The sequence below is a fragment of the Pristis pectinata genome, chromosome 34 (assembly GCF_009764475.1).
Source record: "Pristis pectinata isolate sPriPec2 chromosome 34, sPriPec2.1.pri, whole genome shotgun sequence".
Classification (NCBI taxonomy): Eukaryota; Metazoa; Chordata; class Chondrichthyes; order Rhinopristiformes; family Pristidae; genus Pristis; species Pristis pectinata.
In genome coordinates this window covers 18,786,011-18,805,011 of record NC_067438.1, presented here as the reverse complement: position 1 = coordinate 18,805,011, position 19,001 = coordinate 18,786,011, and positions in this window count along the sequence as shown.

The following is a 19,001-nucleotide window of genomic DNA, read 5'->3' as shown; positions in this document are numbered from 1 at the left end:
GTGCAGTGTTGGGGCTGTACTGGTCTGTCTCCTTGCACTTCAGTTTTGGGGCTGTACTGGTTTATCCCATTTCAGTACAGTTTTGAAGGTGTACTGGCCTGTCCCATTACAGTACAGTTTTGGGGGTGTACTGGTGTGTCCCCTTTTATTACATTGTTGGGGGTGTACTTGTCTGTACCCTTGCACTACATTGTTGGGGGTGTACGGGTCTGTCCCCATACAGTACAGTGTTTCGGGTGTGCAGGTCTGTACTCTTTGCACTACAGTGTTCGGGTGTACTGGTCTGTCACCTGACAGTGCAGTGTTGGGGATCTTCTGGTCTGTCCCCTGACAATACAGTATTGGGGGGTAATGGCCTGTCCCCTTACATTTAAGTGTCGTGGGTGTACCTTTGCACTACAGTCTCGGGGGCTTTTGGTCTGTCCCTCTACAGTACAGTTCTGGGGATGTACCAGCCTGTTCCTTTACAGTGCAGTGTTGGGTGTGTCCTGGTCTGTTCCCTTCCAGTGCAGTTTTGGTGGTGTACTGGCCTGTTCCCTTACAGTATAGTATTGGGGCTGTACTGGTCTGTACCCTTGCACTACAGTGTTGGGGGTGTACTAGCCTGTCTGCTTACAGTAGAGTGTTGGGGATGTACCATCCTGTCCCCTTATAGTACAGTGTTGGGGATGTACTAGCCTGTCCCCTTACAGTGCAGTGTGGGGGCTGTTCTGGGCTGTACCCTTGCTCTACAGTTTTGAGGGTCTACTGGTCTGTAGCCTTGCACTAAAGTGTTTGGGTTTACTGCTCTGTCCCCTGACAGTACAGTGTTGGGGGTGTACTGGTCTGTCCCTTACAGTACAGTGCTGGTGATGTACTAGCCTGTCCCCTTGCACTACAGTGTTGGGGGTGTACTGGTCTGTCCCCTTACAGTACAGTGTTGTGTGTGTACTTGTCTGGACCCTTTGCACTACAGTGTTGGGGGTGTTCGTTTCTGTCCTCTTGCACTACAGTGTTGGTGGTGTACTGTTCTGTCCCATTGCAGTACAGTGTTGGGTGTGTACTTCTCTGTCCCCTTACAGTACAGTGTTGGGTGTACACTGGTCTGTACCCTTGCACTACAGTGTAAGTGTGTAATGGTCTGTCGCCTGACAGTACCGTGTTGGGGATGTACTGGTCTGTCCCCTTACAGTACAGTGTCGCTGGTTTACTGGTCTTTACCCTTCCAGTGCAGTCTTGTGTGTGTACTGGTCTGTCCTCTTGCACTACATTGTTGGGGGTGCACTGGTCTGTCCCCTTGCAGTAAAGTGTTGCGGGTGTACTGGTCTGTCCCATTGCAGTACATTGTTGGGCGTGTACTGGTCTATACCCTTGCACTACAGCGTTCGGGTGTACTGGTCTGTCGCCTGAGAGTACAGTGTTGCGGGTGTACTGGTCTGTCCCATTGCAGTACATTGTTGGGCGTGTACTGGTCTATACCCTTGCACTACAGCGTTCGGGTGTACTGGTCTGTCGCCTGAGAGTACAGTGTTGGGGATGTACTGGTCTGTCCGTTTACAGTACATTTTTGGCGGTGTACTAGTCTGTAACCTTGCACTGCAATGTTCGGGTGTAATGCTCTGTCCCCTAACAGTACAGTTTTGGGGGGGCACTGGTCTGTCCCCTTACAGTGCAGTGTTGTGGATGTACTGGTCTGTTCCCTTCTAGTGCAGAGCTGTGGGTGACTGGCCTGTCCCCTTACAGTAGAGTTTTCAGGTTTTACTGGCTTATCCCCTTACAGTACAGTGTTGGGGATGTACTCTCCTGTCCCCTTACAGTACAGTGTTGGGATGTACTACCCTGTCCCCTTAAAGTGCAGTGTTGGGGATGTACTAGGCTGTACCCTTGCACTACAGTGTTGGGGATGTACTAGCCTGTCCCCTTACAGTACAGTGTTTGGGGTGTACTGGTGTGTCCGCTTACAGTACAGTGTTGCCCGTGTACTTCTGTACCCTTGCACTGCGGTTTTGGCGATGTACTCGTCTGTCCCCTTGCACTACAGTGTTGGGGGTGTACTGGCATGTCCCCTTACAGTACATTGTTGGGGGTGTACTGGTCTGTCCCCTTACAGTACAGTGTTGGGCTTGTACTGGCCTGTCCACTTACAGTGCAGTATTGTGGGTACTCGTATGTCCCCTATTTGTACAGTTTTTGGGGGTATACTTGTCTGGAAGCTTGCAGTACCGTGCTGAACCCACAATCATTTTTGTCTGTGACTACCGGACAGCATTGGCGGTTGCATTTGCCTTTTTTTCTGAGAGCACCATGAGGGCAGTTGTACAGCCCTGTCTCCGATCTGTGTGTTGTACCAGATTGATGCTTCCATGCACTTCTGGGGATGTTGTGTTGTGTCTGCTCACAGTGCAGTGCTGGGGATGGACTGATCATTGTCCATCTGGTCCTGTGTTTGGTCTGCAATTTTCTGTCTTCTGCTGGGACAACGTTGGGCTTTACCTGGTCGATATACCTACGGCACAGTGTGGGGGGTTAGAGTGACCTGTCACTGCACTGTATTCCCTAGGTGTACTAGTCTCTCTGCTTCGAGTACAATCAGTGCTGATGGTGGTGGGATCAGATGCTGTTGCTTCAACACACAGAGCATCACAGAGGTCCAGTTCCGAGCTGCTGGTCTGTCACGGAACCATCTGATGTATCGGGTTCTCAGTGACAGGACGGACCATGGACCCAGTGTATAGCCGTACTGAGGTCTCGGCTGCCGACACTCCACCAGTGTCACCATGGACACCTTCAGCTGTGACCAGTGTATTCGTCAGGGAAGGAGCAGGACCTGTCAATGACCTCCCCCCCCTCCCCGTGTTGGCTGTTCCATCAGCTCCAGAGCCGCATCTGGCAGATACACCCTTCAGTACTGGAGCGGCTCGGTCATTGGTGGGACTGCTGTCCCCCTACAGGAAAAGTGAAATCCTCCCTCCACAGAGCACCTGGTGTCCGTGCTCCACCCATCGCTTCCCCCAAGTGTTGTTCAACGTGGAAATGTAACCCGTGTCCCATCACTGTGGAGGGCAGCCATGGACGGAGGCAGCACTTGGACACTTCGGAGCAGAATCTCGGATACTTCCCGACGCCTGGACAATAATGAGGATTCCATCAACGTGACTTCTTACCCATTCAGTGAGCACCAGAGGGACAACCTGTTGAGGGGGGCGGCCTTTCAGAGGAGAGCAGCAGCAGCAGCCTTATCTGTGGCACAGTGACTGGCTCTGTACAGCAGGGGAGGGTGGAGACAAGGGCAGCTGCAGTGATAGGAGACCCCACAGTGAGGGGGACAGACAGGAGATTCTGTGGCCGTGAACGAGGCTCCAGGATGGTGAGCTGTCTCCAAGGTTCCAGGGTAAATGACGTCTCCGAGTGGTTCCAGAAAATTCTCGGGGGAAGGGCGAGCAGCCAGAAGTCATTGTAAATATTGATTTCTTTTTTTTTAATTTACAGCGTAGTAACACGAGTCCACGCCACCTTTTTTCTCAACCCAAATTATCATACCCATATGTCTTTGGAATGTGGTAGGAAACCGGAGCACCCGGAGGAAACCCACACAAACACGTGAGAACGTACAAACTCCTTACAGACAGCGACGGGAATCGAAACCCGATTGCTGGCGCTGTAATAGCGGAGGAAAAGGGATGGGGTCCTGCAGCGTGAATGTGGGGAGTCAGGCAGATTGTTCAGAAGCAGGAGCTGAAGGGCTGCAAGGTCTGGATCACTGCCGGTGTCACCTGCTGGTGAGGAGAGGAACTAGAGGACAGAGCAGGTGAATGTGTGGCTGACGAGCTGGTGCAGGAGGGCAGGGGTCTGCTCCTTGGACTATTGGGATCTCTCCTGGGGCAGTGATGACCTGTACAAGAGGAACAGGCTGCACCTGAACTGGATGGGGACCAATAATCTGGCAGGGGGATTTGCTGGTGCTGCTCGTCAGGGTTTAAACTGGTCTTGTCTGGGGATGGGATGCAGAGTATGAATGTGGTAGATGGGAAGGATGAAGCAAATCTGGAGGTTACAGTGAGCAAGACAAAGATATGGGACAGGCAAGGAGAAGACAGGGAGTGAGGAGGCTCTGATGGGCTAAACTGGGTTTATGTTAATGACAGGTCAGGCAGGTAAACCCAGGGCATGGGGTGGCCCATGGGATTCTGGAGTTCTATCTGTTACGGGGAGGGGCAGGCAGCTCAGTGTGCCAGGGTACAGATCCATGGGGTATGAGAGAGGTCGAGTCACGTTGCACCTTTGATCAGGAGAACATCACAGCAGTACTTAGAGAGGATAATCCATAATGTCCAGTGAAGCCAAATATGTAAAATTTTGGATAGTGTGCTCACTTTGATGGGATTCTGAGAGATCCATTCCCTGCCACCTCCACACCCCCCCCCCCCCTCCTGCCAGTAGCCTTCAGGATCTAGAGGAGACAATTGCGGGGAGATTGCAGACAGCTGTTGGAATAATGGGCTGTAATGGTAACACACAAAAGATGCTGGAGGAACTCAGCAGGTCAGGCAGCATCTGTGGAGGGAAATAAACAGATGGAAGGAGGTGATAGTATCTTCCCTGATCGTGATTGGGACGGCCGCAGTGTGAAGGGATCAGATGGTGCAACATATGTGACTGGGTCCAGGGAAAGATTTTCGAGCAATGTTAAGATGTTCCTCCTAGAGAGGGGGCAGCACTCAACCTCCTCCTGGGACCTAAGGCTGGGCAGTGACTGACGTGTCAGTGGGGGAGCACTGTGGCACCAGGGACCATAATCCCATTATATTTTAAATAGTGATGGGAAAAGAATGGCTGGTCCATGAATTAAAATCCCAAATTGGGGAGAGGCAAGTTTTGAAATCATTAGACAAGAATGAACAAGGTTGATTGGGAGAGTCTGTTAACTGATGAAAAGATTTCCAGCAAGTTGGAGTCTTTAAGTGTGGGATTGGAAAACTTCAGGGCAAAAGCTTCCCTTTTAGATTGAACAGCAAGGCTGGCAGCGTGAGGGAAGTGAATTAGAGTCATGATGGATGTTGAGCATCTGGTCAGCAAAGTACAAGGAGGCAGATGTCAGGTTCAGGCAGCTCAGCTGAAGTGAATCCCTTAAGCAGTATAAGAAATGTAGAAGTGTAGGTAAGAGGGAAGTTATAGAAGCAACAAGAGGACATGAGATATACCCGGCCGATGAGGTAAATGGGAATCCGCAAGGATTCTATCAGTATATTAAGAGCGAGTGGACAACTAGGGAGAGAATAGGTCCCCGTACGTATCAGTGCTGTTGTCTATCTGTGGAGCCACAGGACATGGGTGGGTTTTTACATGGATGAGTTTTTACATGGATACTGGTCATCTTTATTTAATGCAGAGAAAGACATGGGAGTTGGTGAGCAGAGTGAAGAGGGTAGTGATATCCTGAAACACACCGACAAAATGAATGTGTCGGTGCAGGCGATCTGGATAAATGCCTGGTGCCTGTATCCGAGGATGTTGGGGGAAGTAGGTGAGGACATTGCTGGCGCTCTGGCAGAGATTTTTGTATCATCCTTACCCATCGGTGAGGTACCGGAAGACTGGAGGGTGGATAATGTTGTGCTTTATTGAAGAAGGCTGCAAGGACAAGCCAGAAAACTGCAGGGCGGTGAGCCTCATATCAGTGGTTGGAACGTTACTTGGGGGGATTCTGAGGGACAGGATCTACCAGCATTTGGAAAGGCAGGAACTGGTCAGGAACAGACAGCATTGCTTTGTCCATGGGAAATGATGTCTCATGAATTTGACAAAGTTTTTATTTGAAGTGGTGACGAAGAAAATTGATGAGGACAGGGTGGTAAAAGTTGTGCACATGGCCTTTGGCAATGCCCTGAACACGTCCTGCCTGTCAGCTGGCTCTGGAAGGTGAGATCACATGGAACAGAGAGTGAGCTACTGACTTGGTGGAAGGAGGCTGGGGTGGGAGGGGATGGTTGTGTTTCAGATTGGGGGCCCTTGACCAGTGATGTGAGGCAGGGATGGGTGCGGCTCCCTTGTTGTTTGTCGTCTATATTCATGTTTGAGGCAGAATGTTGGGGGGTGATAAGTAAGTTCACAGATGTCTCCACAATTGGTGGTGTCGTGGACAGTGAGGAATGTTGTCTAAATTTACAACAGGATCCGCATCAACTGGTAAAGTGGGCAATGAAATGGCAGGTGGAGTTTAACTCAGACACGTGCAAAGTGATGCATTCTTTGAGAATTTAAAGCATGTCGGGACATCCATGGTGAATGGCAGTGCCCCGGCCGGTGTTGTTAAACAGCGAGACCGAGAGGTACAGGGACATAGTTCCCTGCAAGTGGCAACACAGGTATACAGGGTGTTGAAGAAGGCACATGGCAGTGAGCATGCGGTTTCCGCGGGCTCCCGAACAGAGTTCCGCGCTCGGTGGGCCCCTCAGGGGATCGCGTGTGTCGTGGACGGTACGGACGCGATTCCTATCTGAAATGTCGCGTTTCCGGGTGTAGAGTCGCGTGTGTGTTTCGGTAGTATTAGTTTGCATTCTCTACCGTAGTATGTCGTCGCGTAGTTTCTTCTTTTCTGTATTAGAAGTCGTGTATTGACACTGGTTGTCTTTTGTAGTGCTTTTAGTGAATAAAAGTTTATTATTTTAAAAAAAGAAGGCACATGGCATGCTTGCCTTCATCGACAGAGGCCGTCAGTACCGAAAGTGGGACATCATACACAGTTCTGCAAGGCGTTGGTGTGAAGTGTTGTGTGAATTTCCAGTCCGATGCTGTAGGAAGGATGTGATTAAAATGGGGAAGGTGCAGGAAAGATTCACAAGGATGTTGACTGGATTGGAGGGTTTGAGGGATTGGATCGGCTGGGGCTGTTTCCCTGGAGTGAAATTGGCTGAGGTTGACCTTACAGAGGTTTGTAAAATTATGAGGGGCAGAGTCAGAGTCTCATTCCCAGAGTAGAGGAGTCTAAAGGTAGAGGGTACAGAGTGAAGGGAAGAGGGGAAATATTCACAGGGAATCTGAGGGATGAGGGTTCCACACAGAGAGTGGCGGGTCAATGGGTAAATGAAACGAGCTGCCAGAGTAGGTGGCAGAGGCAGATACAATGACACGGTTAGAGCAAACACACGGACAGGGACGGGGAGATGAACGTTTTCGGAGAATATGGACCACACGCAGGGAAATGGAATTGGTCCACATGGCCACCTAGGTCGGCACGCACATGATGTGCTGAAGGACTTGTTTCCGTCCTGTACACATTTATGAATGGATGAATTTATAAATCTGATGGGACTGCTTGGGCTCATTCAGGGCTCAGAGCAGCACAGGACAGCGGCACACACAGTCCTGTCACTCTCTGGTCCTCCTCACTGATACCCGGGGCTCGGTGCACCAGATAAAACACCTTCACACAGGTGAGACCAAGAGCCACCCACACAGGTCTCCCCCCAGATCCTCACCCACACCTGTTGCCCTCGGACACCCCTGTGTCTGACATTCCCAACAGCCCTGTGTATCGGGGCCCTTTCCTCTCCTCCGGCATCAGTACAACCAGCAGCCTGACACGGGCCCTGCAGGGACAACCACACTGGTGGTACTGGAGTCACACAGGGACCAGGTCAGGTAAGTTGTTAGCCATCCTTTTCTTGCTGTGGGACGATGATCGCGTGATGTGGGATTTACCAATACCTGTCCTCATTTGACCTTCAACTTAGTTCCAACCTCCATCCCCTGGTTACACATTCCCACAGTTGCAGCATTAGAATGGATTCATTCAGTCTCAGTCACTGCAGACCTCAGAGCCCGGTGTGGTCAGAGCAACACACAGTCAGAAACAGTATCCGCCCCAATAGTGAAGCTCGGGATCCTCAGTGATCCCTTCCCTATGTTGGCACAGCACCTGTACACGTTACCCGGTGCTCTCTGCCAAAGATTACATTCTGATGTTTGGTCTGTCACTTTCAGTCTGTCATTCTCACAGCAGCGCTATTCTGGGAGCAGCTGATGTAACCCGGTTGTTCAGTGAGTGTAACTAAAGTCAATGATCAGGAGACTGGTGCCACTGGAGAGTTCTCTCCTCTATAACAAGAGCTGTCGTAAACATCTTATCACTGGTTTAGCAACGAGCCTGGCATGTTGCATCAACAGAGGAGTAACTACTTCTCTGTGAACATGGGAGCCCGGATACTTGGACAAGTCCTGGTCATTTATTATCCAGTTCTGGCTGCTGTCAGTGTTCCCGGTGCGTAGTTCCAACAGAGGTACTCACCCTGTTCATCTCTGTTAGATCTGTAGGTGCTGGTGATGGATGTATGCCGCATCAATGGCCTGTTACACTGCTGTATAATTCTGTGGGTGAGATCTGCTCAATCCTACTGTTGCTTTTAATTTAACCCGGTGCCTTCATTCAAACTGTGATCTCAGGCACAGTTGTCGTGTTGTACTTTGACTGCTGAAGGTGTTGCAGTGTGATGTGTAAAACAGCTGCCAGTGTCAGGTCAGCAGTGATGGTGTGAGTTTACAGTGTACATTCTGGGTGTGTGGGCAGAGAGGGAGAACATGCTGATGGTCCCAGTCTGTGAAATACACCGTGGAATAACCCAGGATGGGTGTCCCTGGGTCTCTCGGCTGATCCAGCACTGAGGGACACTAAACTGCTGTCAATGACTTCCTTTCTCTTTCAGAGACTGGAGATCAGCCGTTGATGCTCCCGCCCAGGTGTGAGACCGGCGCTGTCGCTTGGCTGCCCGGGACACTCTGGAGTTTCACTTCCATCCACTTTATTTATTCACAAGCAGTGCGGAATATTTCCACATCCTGGGATAAATCCCCGGCGGTCTGTAATAAAACCCTGAACTGCTGACAAAGCTCAACAGGTCAGATGCCACCTGTGGAATGAGGAACAGTGAAGGATTCAGGTCAAAGTCACTTGTTCAGCACTGAGAAAGGGAGAGAGTAAGTTAGTGTGGGTGGCAGAGGAAGTGGGGGGCAATGGTTGGGACACAGATGATGTGTGGAACTGGGTGAGATGATGTTGCCGTTGAACGGAGAGTTGCGCTCCTTTGTCTGCGTGATGTGTTGCTCATGTTGTGAAGTCCACGGTGATGTTGTGAAGTCCGAATGATGTGGTGAAGTTGATTGTTCGAGGTCCTCCCACTTGATGCAAATGATGTGAAAATAAATCTGTTGTGATTTACTCTGCCTCTGAATGTGTGTCCTGGATGGTGCCTTGCAGCATGCATGGGGGTGTTGGTGTCTGTTGTTTCCAAAAATTGTTTGATGGTGAATTTGTGGCCCTCACTTCCAATGCCAATTTGAAAACAGTGGTGTCCAGAAAGTCAAAATTCTCTTTGGTTGTTATGGCTTTGACTTTTGGTGATGGTTGTCAAAGGTTTGAATGCCTTCCTCTAAATCCATTTTTGAATGTGTCCACAGTCCCGTAATGTCATCGAGGTAACTGTAACAACACATTGATAACCTGGGGCACTTCTGGAAGGCCAACTCTTCCCAGACTGCCATACATCTGTTGGCATAGACTGGGGCACAAGTCTTCCCCGTTGCTGTCCCGTTCTCTTGTAAGTCACATTCGTCATGGAATTCAAAGTCATTCTTTGTCAGGACCCAGTAAGTTAGTTTGAACAAAGCTTCATCTGGTCTGTCACTGTTAGCGTCTATACCTTGGATATTTTCAACAGTCTTCAGGCCCCTATCTGTTTCTATGTTTGTGTACGGGCTTCCAATGTCCAGGGTGGACATAGTGGTCACAGTCAGGGAGTTGACAATCTGTGTAAAGTGGTAAGTGCCTTTGATGTAGCTGGGAAGTTGCTGTTTCAAAGTCTGTGATAACATTGTAAAGCCTGACCCGCATTTCCATTTATGCAGCATTTTCGGTTTTATTTCAGATTTTCAGCACCACATTTTTTTATTTCCCCACTGGTCTGTGGCTGAGATGCTGTGTCCCCAGAAATCGAACAGTTTTTCCATTTCCCTTTGTACCTTGTGCTGATGTTTGTGCTCAGTTGTTCCTGAGTTAAGTACATATCAGAATGTGGTCCAGAGAGATGGGGCCGTGTTATTGCCAGGACTGAGTACATTTCAATCCCTGTCCAAGTTGTGTCCAAGTCTGAGATCAGACCTGGAACATGGACTTGGATGACGGACGAGGCACAAGTCTGGATCTGTTTCCCACCTCTTGTTGCTCTGTGAGGGGAACCTCTTTGATCTAAAACCCTCACACCAGCTGACTGAAGAGCTGCTGAACTGCTGCTGCCTTGTGGGTGTCTGTTCCACCACGGTGGTGTGTGGGGAGGGATCCCGGGTCTGTGACCCAATGTTAGTGGTGAAAGGCAGCGCCTCTTGCAGTTGGGAATGGGTCCGTGAGTTGTGGGACACTGAGCCTGAAGGTGACGGTACTGGGCAACGTCGTTTGGTGTCAAACAGCACACAGAGATACGTTTCTGGAAAGAGAACTGGAAGGGTTGCTGCAGTCTAAGTTGTGTATCACACTGAGGAATGTGGGGTCAGAGGTCAACTTCCCCTGGTCAATTGTTTAGGCAGAGACTTGTTCACTCCTCAGAACTCCCAACTTTGTTCATTGGAAACTTCTGCATTGCTCACCACATTTGTTTCACTGTAAATATACAGCGTTGCAGCTGATCTGAGATGTGTTGATTTTTGCTCTTGGTCATTCGTGTCACCTGCACCTTCACCCTACTTGCTCCCCACTACACCTTCACCATGCACGGTGCCCACAGACACTTCCATCTGCTACGGTCCCCACTGACCATTCGCCCTGCCCAGTCCCCAGTGCACAATCACCCTGCCCAGTCCCAATACACTTTCACCCTGCTCAGACCCCACTGCACTTTCACCCTGCCTGGCCCCTACTGCATCTTCACCCTGCCTGGTCCCCACTGCATCTTCACCCTGCCCAGTCCCAACAGAAACTTCACTCTGCCGATTCACCACTGCAGCATCACGCTGTCCTGTACAAACTGAAAATTCACGGTACCCAGACTCGACTTCACTTTTACCCTGTCCAGTCCATACTGTACCTTCAACTTTACCGGTCCCAACTGCACGGTAAAACTGCCCGGAGCCCGCGGAACCGTCACCCTTCACAGAACACACTGCACCTTCATCCTGTCAGGTCCCCACTGAATCTTCACTGTGACCGGTCCTCACTGCACCTTCACCCTTCCCGGACCCCACTGCACCTTCACTCTGCCCTGTCCCTACTGCACATTTACCCTGCCTGGTCCCCAATGCACCTTCACCATCCCCGCTCACCACTGCATCCTCACTCTGTCCTGTCCAAACTTCAACTTCACGCTCCCTAAACTCAACTTCACATTCACCCTGACCCATCCAGACTGCACCTTTAACCTTACCGGTCCCAACTGCACAGTGCCCACTGAACCGTCACACTTCATGGAACCCACTGCATCTTCCCCCTGTGCAGTCCCCACTGACCTTCACCTTGCCCAGTCCCCACTGCACCTACACCCTCCCACTCCCCACTGCACCTACACCCTCCCACTCCACACAGCCCCTTCATCCTGCCCGGTCCCCACTGCATCTTCACCCTTCCCGGTCACCACTGCACCCTCACGATGCACGGTACCCATTGCACCTTCACCCTGAAAGGACCCCAGTTCATCTTCCCCTTGCCCGTTCCCCAATGCACATTCACCCTGCCCATTCACCACTGCATCCTCAGCCTGTCCTTACCAAACTGCAACTTCACGCTGCCCAGACTCCACATCTTTCACCCTGACCGGTCCAGACTGCATCTTCAACCTTCCCGGTCCCACCTGCACTGTGCCCACTGAACCCTCATCCTTCATGAAACCCACTGCAAATTCACCCTGCCCGGTCCCACTGCACCTTCACACTGCCCCGTCCCCACTGCATCTTCACCATGCCCAGTCCCAACAGAACCTTCACCCCGTCCGTTCACCACTGCATCCTCACTCTGTCCTGTCCAAACTGAAACTTCACGCTGCCCAGACTCAACTTCACTTTCACCCTAACCCGTCCAAGCTGCACCTTCAACCTTACCGGTCCCAAATGCACTGTGCCCACTGAACTGTCACCCTTCATGGAACCCACTGCATCGTCACCCTGCCCGGTCATCAATGCATCTTCACACTGACCCTTCAACTGGCTCCGTCCCCACTGCACCTTCACCCTGCCCAGTCGCCACTGCACCTTCACCCTACGTAGCCGCCACTGCACCTTCACCCTGCACTGTCTCCACTCAACCTTCACCACGCCTGGTCACCAATGCACCTTCACCCTGTCCTGCACAAACTGCAAATTCACCCTGCACAGACTCAGCTTCACTTGCACCCTGATCCGTGCAGGCTGCACCTTCAACCTTACCGGTCCCAACTGCACTGTCAAACTGCCCAGTGCCCACTGAACAATCACTCTTCATGGAAGCAACTGCCCCGTCACCCTGCCTAGTCCCCACTGCACCATAACACTGCCCGGTGCCCACAGCACCTTCCCCCTGTTCAGTCCCCACTGCAACTTCATCCGGCCCAGTCCCAACTGCAACTTCACCCTTCCTGGTCCCAAATGCACCTTCACCATGCCCGGTCAAAATGCACTTTCACCCTGCCCAGTCCCTACTGCATGACCATCCTGCCCAGCCCTAACTGCACCTACACCATCCCAGTCAACATAGACCCTTCATCCTTCCCGGACCCAAATAAACCTTCACCCTGCCGTGTCCCCACTTCATATTCACCGGATAGGTCCACACTGCACCGTCATCCTGTCCGGTCACCACTGCACTTTCACGATGCAAAGCACCCACTGCAATTTCACTATGCATGGTTCCCACTGCACTTTCACCCTGCCAGGTCCCCAGTGCATCTTCCCCTTGCCCGGTCCCAATAGAACCTTCACCCTGCCCGTTCACCACTGCATCCTCACTCTGTCCTGTCCAAACTGCAAATTTATGCTGCCAGCCTCAACTTCACCTTCACCCTGACCCGTCCAGACTGTATCTTCAACCTTAACGGTCCCAACTGCACCGCCAAACTGCCCGGAGCCTGCGGAACCGTCACCCTTCACAGAACACACTTCACCTTCACTCTGTCAGGTCCCCACTACATCTTCACTGTGACCGGTCCTCACTGCACCTTCACTCTGTCCGGACCCCACTGCACCTTCCCTCTGTCCGTACTCCACTGCACCTTCACTCTGCCCTGTCCCCACTGCACATTTACCCTGCCTGGTCCCCAATTCACCTTCACCATCCCCGCTCACCACTGCATCCTCACTCTGTACTGTCCAAACTGAAACTTCACGCTGCCCAGGCTCAACTTCACTTTCACCCTGATTTATGCAGGCTTAACCCTCAACCTTACCGGTCGAACTGCACTCTGAAACTTCCCAGTGCCCACTGAACCATCACTCTTCATGGAAGCAACTGCCCCTTCACCCTGCTCAGTCCCCACTGCACCATAACGCTATCCAGTGCCCACAGCACCTTCCCCCTGTGCAGTCCCCACTGCACCTTCACCCTGCCTGGTGCCCACTGCACCTTCACCCTGCCCGGTCCCCACTGCACATTCTCCCTGCCCGGTCTCCACTGCACATTCTCCCTGCCTTCTCCCTACTGCATATTCACCTTGCTCAGTTCCCACTGCACCACCACCCTGCCCATTCCCTACAGCGGCTTCCCCCTGCTCGGTTCCCACAGCAGCTTCACTCTGCCCGGTCCCCAGTGCACCTTCATTCTGCGCGGTCCCCAGTGCACCTTCACTCTGCCCGGTCCCCACTGCACATTCACCCTGCCTGGTCCTTACTGCACCACCACCCTGCACGGTCACTACTGCACTTTCACCCTGCCCGATCTCATTGCACTTTCACCGTGCCAAGGCTCCACTGCACGACCACACTGCCCAGTCCCTACTGACGTTCACCCTGCCCAGTCCCCACTGCACCTACACCCTCCCATTCATTACTGACCCTTCATCCTGCCCGGACCCAAATGATCGCTCACCCTGCCATGTCCCCACTGCATCTTCACTGGACGGGTCCACATTGCACTCTCATCCTGCCCGGTGTCCAATGCACCTTCACCCTGCCCATTCACCACTGTATCCTCACCCTATCCTGTCCAAACTGCAACTTCACGCTGCCCAGACTCCACTTCACTTTCACCCTGACCTGTCCTGACTGGACCTTCAACCTTACCGGTCCCAACTGCACTGTGCCCACTGACCCGTCACCCTTCACCCTGCCCGGTCCCCATGGCACCTTCAACGTGACCAGTCCCCACTGCACATTCGCTCTGCCCTGTCCCCACTGCAGCTTTACTGTGCCCAGTCTCCACTGCACCTTAACCTTGCCCAGTCCCCACTGATCCTTCACCATTACCGGTTCCCACATTAACTTCACTCTGCTTGATCCCCACTTAACCTTCACCCTGTGCAGTCCCCACTTCACCTTCACCTTGCCTGATCACCTCTGCAGCTTCCCCCTATCCCAGATCCCAGTGCACCTTCACCCTGTCTGGTGGCCACTGCACCTTTACCCTGTCCCGTCCCCACTACACCTTCACTCTGCCCCCTCCTCACTGCACCTTCACCCTGTCCATTCCCCACTGCACCTTCATCCTCCCTGTTCACCACTGCATCTTCACCCTGTCCTGTACAAACTGCAACTTGCCCTGCCCAGATTCCCTTCAGTTTCACGCTGTCCAGTCCAGACTGCATCTTCAATCTTACCAGTCCCAACAGCACTGTCAAACTGCCCGGACACTACTGAACCATCACCATGCACGGAACACAATGCACCTTCATCCTGACAGGTCCCCACTAAGCCTTCCAACTAACCAGACTCCACTGCACCTTCGCTCTGCCCAGTACCCACAGCACATTCACCCTGATGGGTTCCCACCGCACCTATTCCTTGCCTGGTCCCCATTGCACCTTCTTCCTGCCCGGTCCCCATTGCACCTTCTTCCTGCCCGGTACACACTGCAGCTTCTCCTTGAACGGTCTCCACTGCCACCTTCACCCTGCCCGCTCCACACTGCTCCTTCACTCTGGCCAGATCCCATTGCAGCTTCCCCCTGATCAGTCCCCACTGCACTTTCACCCTGCCCAGTCCCCACTGCACTTTCACCCTGCCCAGTCCCCACTGACCTTCACCCTGCCCAGTCCCCACTGCACGTTCACCCTGCCCAGTCCCCACTGCACGTTCACCCTGCCCAGTCCCCACTGCACGTTCACCCTGCCCAGTCCCCACTGCACTTTCACCCTGCCCAGTCCCCACTGCACGTTCACCCTGCCCAGTCCCCACTGACCTTCACCCTGCCCAGTCCGCACTGCACCTACACCCTCCCACTCCCCACTGCACCTACACACTCCCACTCCACACTGCCCCTTCATCCTGCCCGGTACCCACTGCATCTTCACCCTGCCCGGTCACCACTGCACCTTCGCGATGCATGGTACCCACTGAACCTTCACCCTGCCAGGTCCCTAATGCACCTTCACCCTGTCCTGTTCAAATTGCAAATCCACGTTGCCCAAACTCCAGTTCACTTTCACCTTGTCCAGTCCAGACTGCACATTCAACCTTACCGGTCCCAACTGCACTGTCAATCTGCCCGGTGCCCACTGATCCGTCACCCTTCATGGAACCCACTGGACCTTCACCTGACAGGTCTCCACTGCATCTTCACCTGACAGGTCCCCACTGCACCGTCACCCTGCCCACTCCTCACTACTCCTTCAACCTGCCCTGTCCCCAGCACACCTTCACCCTTCCCTTTCTCCACTGCAACTCCCTTCCCCCACTACACACTTGACAATTCACTCTGCCCATTTCCAACTACACCTTAAACCTGCCCTGTCGCCACTGTATCATCACCCTGCCCTGTCTGTCCTGCACATTCACCCTGCCCGGTCCCCACTGAACCATCACCCTGCCCGGTCCCCACTGCACCTTCACCCTGCCCGGTCCCCACTGCACATTCACCCTGCCTGGTCCCCACTGCACCTTCACCCTGCCCGGTCCCCACGGGACCTTCACTTTGCCCGGTCCCTGATCATCTACACCCTGCCAGGTCACGAATGCACTTACACCCTGCCCGGTCCCCAATGCACGTTCAAGCTTCACAGACTCCTCTCCACTTTCACCCTGTTGAGTCCAGACTGCAACTTCAACCTTCCTAGACTCAGCTACACTGTCAAACTGCCCAGTGCCCACTAAACCATCACCCTTCATGGAACCCACTGCACCTTCACCCTGTCAGGTCCCCAAAGCCCCTTCACCATTCCGTGTCCATAATGCACATTCACCCTGCCGGTACCCACTGCTCCTTCACCCTGCCCGCTCTCCATTGCACCTTCTCCCTGCCCAGTCTCCACTGCACATTCACCTTGCTCGTTCCCACGGCACCCTCACTCTGCCCATTCTCCATGGCAAATTCACCCTGCCAGGATGAATTGTGGTTTCATCATGGTTGTTTCAGATGTGTAGTTTACATAGTCTGCAGCAGACCCTGGTTGTCTCTTATGAGAAAATAGTCAAGAGTCCAGAAATGCGGGACACCTGGTTATCAATCCTGTTACTGATGAGCATATCCGACAGTTCTATATCATCATGATGCGCAGCAGTGTGATATTTGATATTCTTTCCTCTCTCTGACCCTCCACCCTTCACGCTGTGGGCATCAGGTACGTTGATGCTCATCTCCAGCGCACGGGAAACAGCATTATGTTTGATGACCTGATCCAGCGCTGGTCCCAAGAGCAGCTGATCAGTGCGGTGAAGAGTTTGAGGTGCCCCTGGTAGTGCATTTGGGCTGGACCGGAAGAAAGTCCATTTGTAACTGCGCAGTTTGATGTCGCAGTTGGGTTGGGGAAGTGTGCCTGTCCTGTGAACAGTCTTGTGAAATTACTCAAACCATTGCAGGGACTACAAATCGAACCACATGGGGAACCAGTTGTCAGCAATATCATTGCCTCAGTTACAGTTTCTGCGCTCCACAAACTTGGTTTGCTGGTTGGAGCGTTTAGTTCTTTACCCCCAACCGTGTCTGTTCTCCAATAATGACATTCTATACTTGGCACTTATAACGGCACAGAAGGAGGCCATTCAAACCATTGACCTCACGTTATCCCCAAAGCAGAATCTCGTCAGCCGCTTCCCCTTCTCATTTAACTCAGTGCAGCAGCTTATTCCCCCTCACATCCCCACCCCTCCGTGGTGGTCCTGCACTATGGGGGAGTTTACAGAAGCCTGTTAACCCATTGAAACGTCTTTGGGGTGCCGCAGGAAACTGGAACCTGAAGAGAAAACGAATCGGTCATCCGGAGCAGGCGGAACCTCCACCCAGTCAGCATCTGAGGAGGGGATCAAACCCGGGTTCCTGGTGTTATGAGAATGATGGTTTATTTTTCCTCAGCTTCCCAGGATGAACTATTGTATTCCCACTTTTATTCTGGAAATTCCATTCTCAGTGTCAGCAGGGAATTATTTCAGCAGTTATTGTTGCTGATCTCAGGGAAACATTATTTCTGATTTTCTCTCTCTTCCAGTGAACTTGGTGGCGATTGTGATCCTGTCCCGAGGGACGTTCTGTCTCTCCAAATGTGTCACCCGCTACCTGGTGGGAATGGCAGCGGCGGATCTCCTGGTCATCATCAGTGGCGTCATAGTATGGATCATCGGTGAAATGTATGTCCCACGTTCATTCCTGACCATCACCCCTGTGCTCCCTTAACTATGTCCTGGCGTCTGCAGCCACTGTGAGCTCTGTCTGGTTCATTGTGGGTTTCACATTCGATGGGTTTGTGGCCATCTGTTGCCGGACGCTGAAAACAAAATATAGCAACGAAAGAACGGCGACTGTTGTTCTCGGGACGGTGACTGTGCTGAGCTGCTCACTTAGTGTTCCGTGGTATTTTACCTTTGACCCAGCAAATATCATTGACAACGTACCCCAAGGGTGTGTCCTGAAATGTACATTCTTAAATTTAACCTGATGGACGTCATTTGAGTTGTTGCTGTTTGCTTTATCCCCTTGTCTCCCGTTCTGTTTATTATTGCTGGTGAATTCCCTCACCGCCAGGTACATTTTAGTCACTGCTGATATCCGCAGGGGATTCGTAAGAAGCGGCAAAGGAGAGAATGATGGACCCGGAGATGGAGAACCGAAGGAAATCCATCGTTTGAATCTTCAGCATATCGGGCAGTTTCATCCTGTTGTGGAGTACTTCAGTTGTGTATGTTGTATATGAGCGGGTTCAGAGTGCTCCATACAGAGGGGACAGTGATTTACTTCGTTTCATGATGCTGCAGCTTCTCAGCACCTGCACCAACACGGGGATTTATGTCCTCACGCAGAGGAAGTTCCGAGAGCAGCTGACGAACGCGGTGAAATACCCAGTGAATCTTATGATGACATTAATCAAATCATAGAAACAGCTGCAGACAACGTCTGATCATAAATATCCCCGATCCCTGAGCAGATGTTCACCAGCTGCTGCTGTTTTTATGGCGGGTTCTCCAGGGGTGCCAGTTGTCCATCCCAGCCCCAGCCAAATGTTACCAGCTCTTCACATGAATACACTGGAAACATCACCATGATGTTGTAAAATGTGTCAATCCTGGACATGTTGTTTATCGGAGAACAGCGAGCTGTGACATCATCCCGTATGTAAATTTTATATCAAGCATGTTGTTCATAGAGACTGGAAATAAATGAATAAAATCTCTTCCGCCCTGTGTCTGTTTCCTTGTCGCTCGGTGCAACGTCGGTGGGCTGATGGTGGGGAAGGGAATGGGTGGTGAAAGGATCAGACAATGTTCTGGCCGCCGGAGCTTCTATCTGAATGAGAACAACGACAGAGTCACCCTAGGACTTTTGATCAGCGCTGAATTCACATTTCAGTGCGTGTGTGTTGGGGGGAAGGGTGTGTGCCGTTGGCTGTCAACTCCTTCCTGAGATGTGGGCAGTAACGGTTCCTCATAGT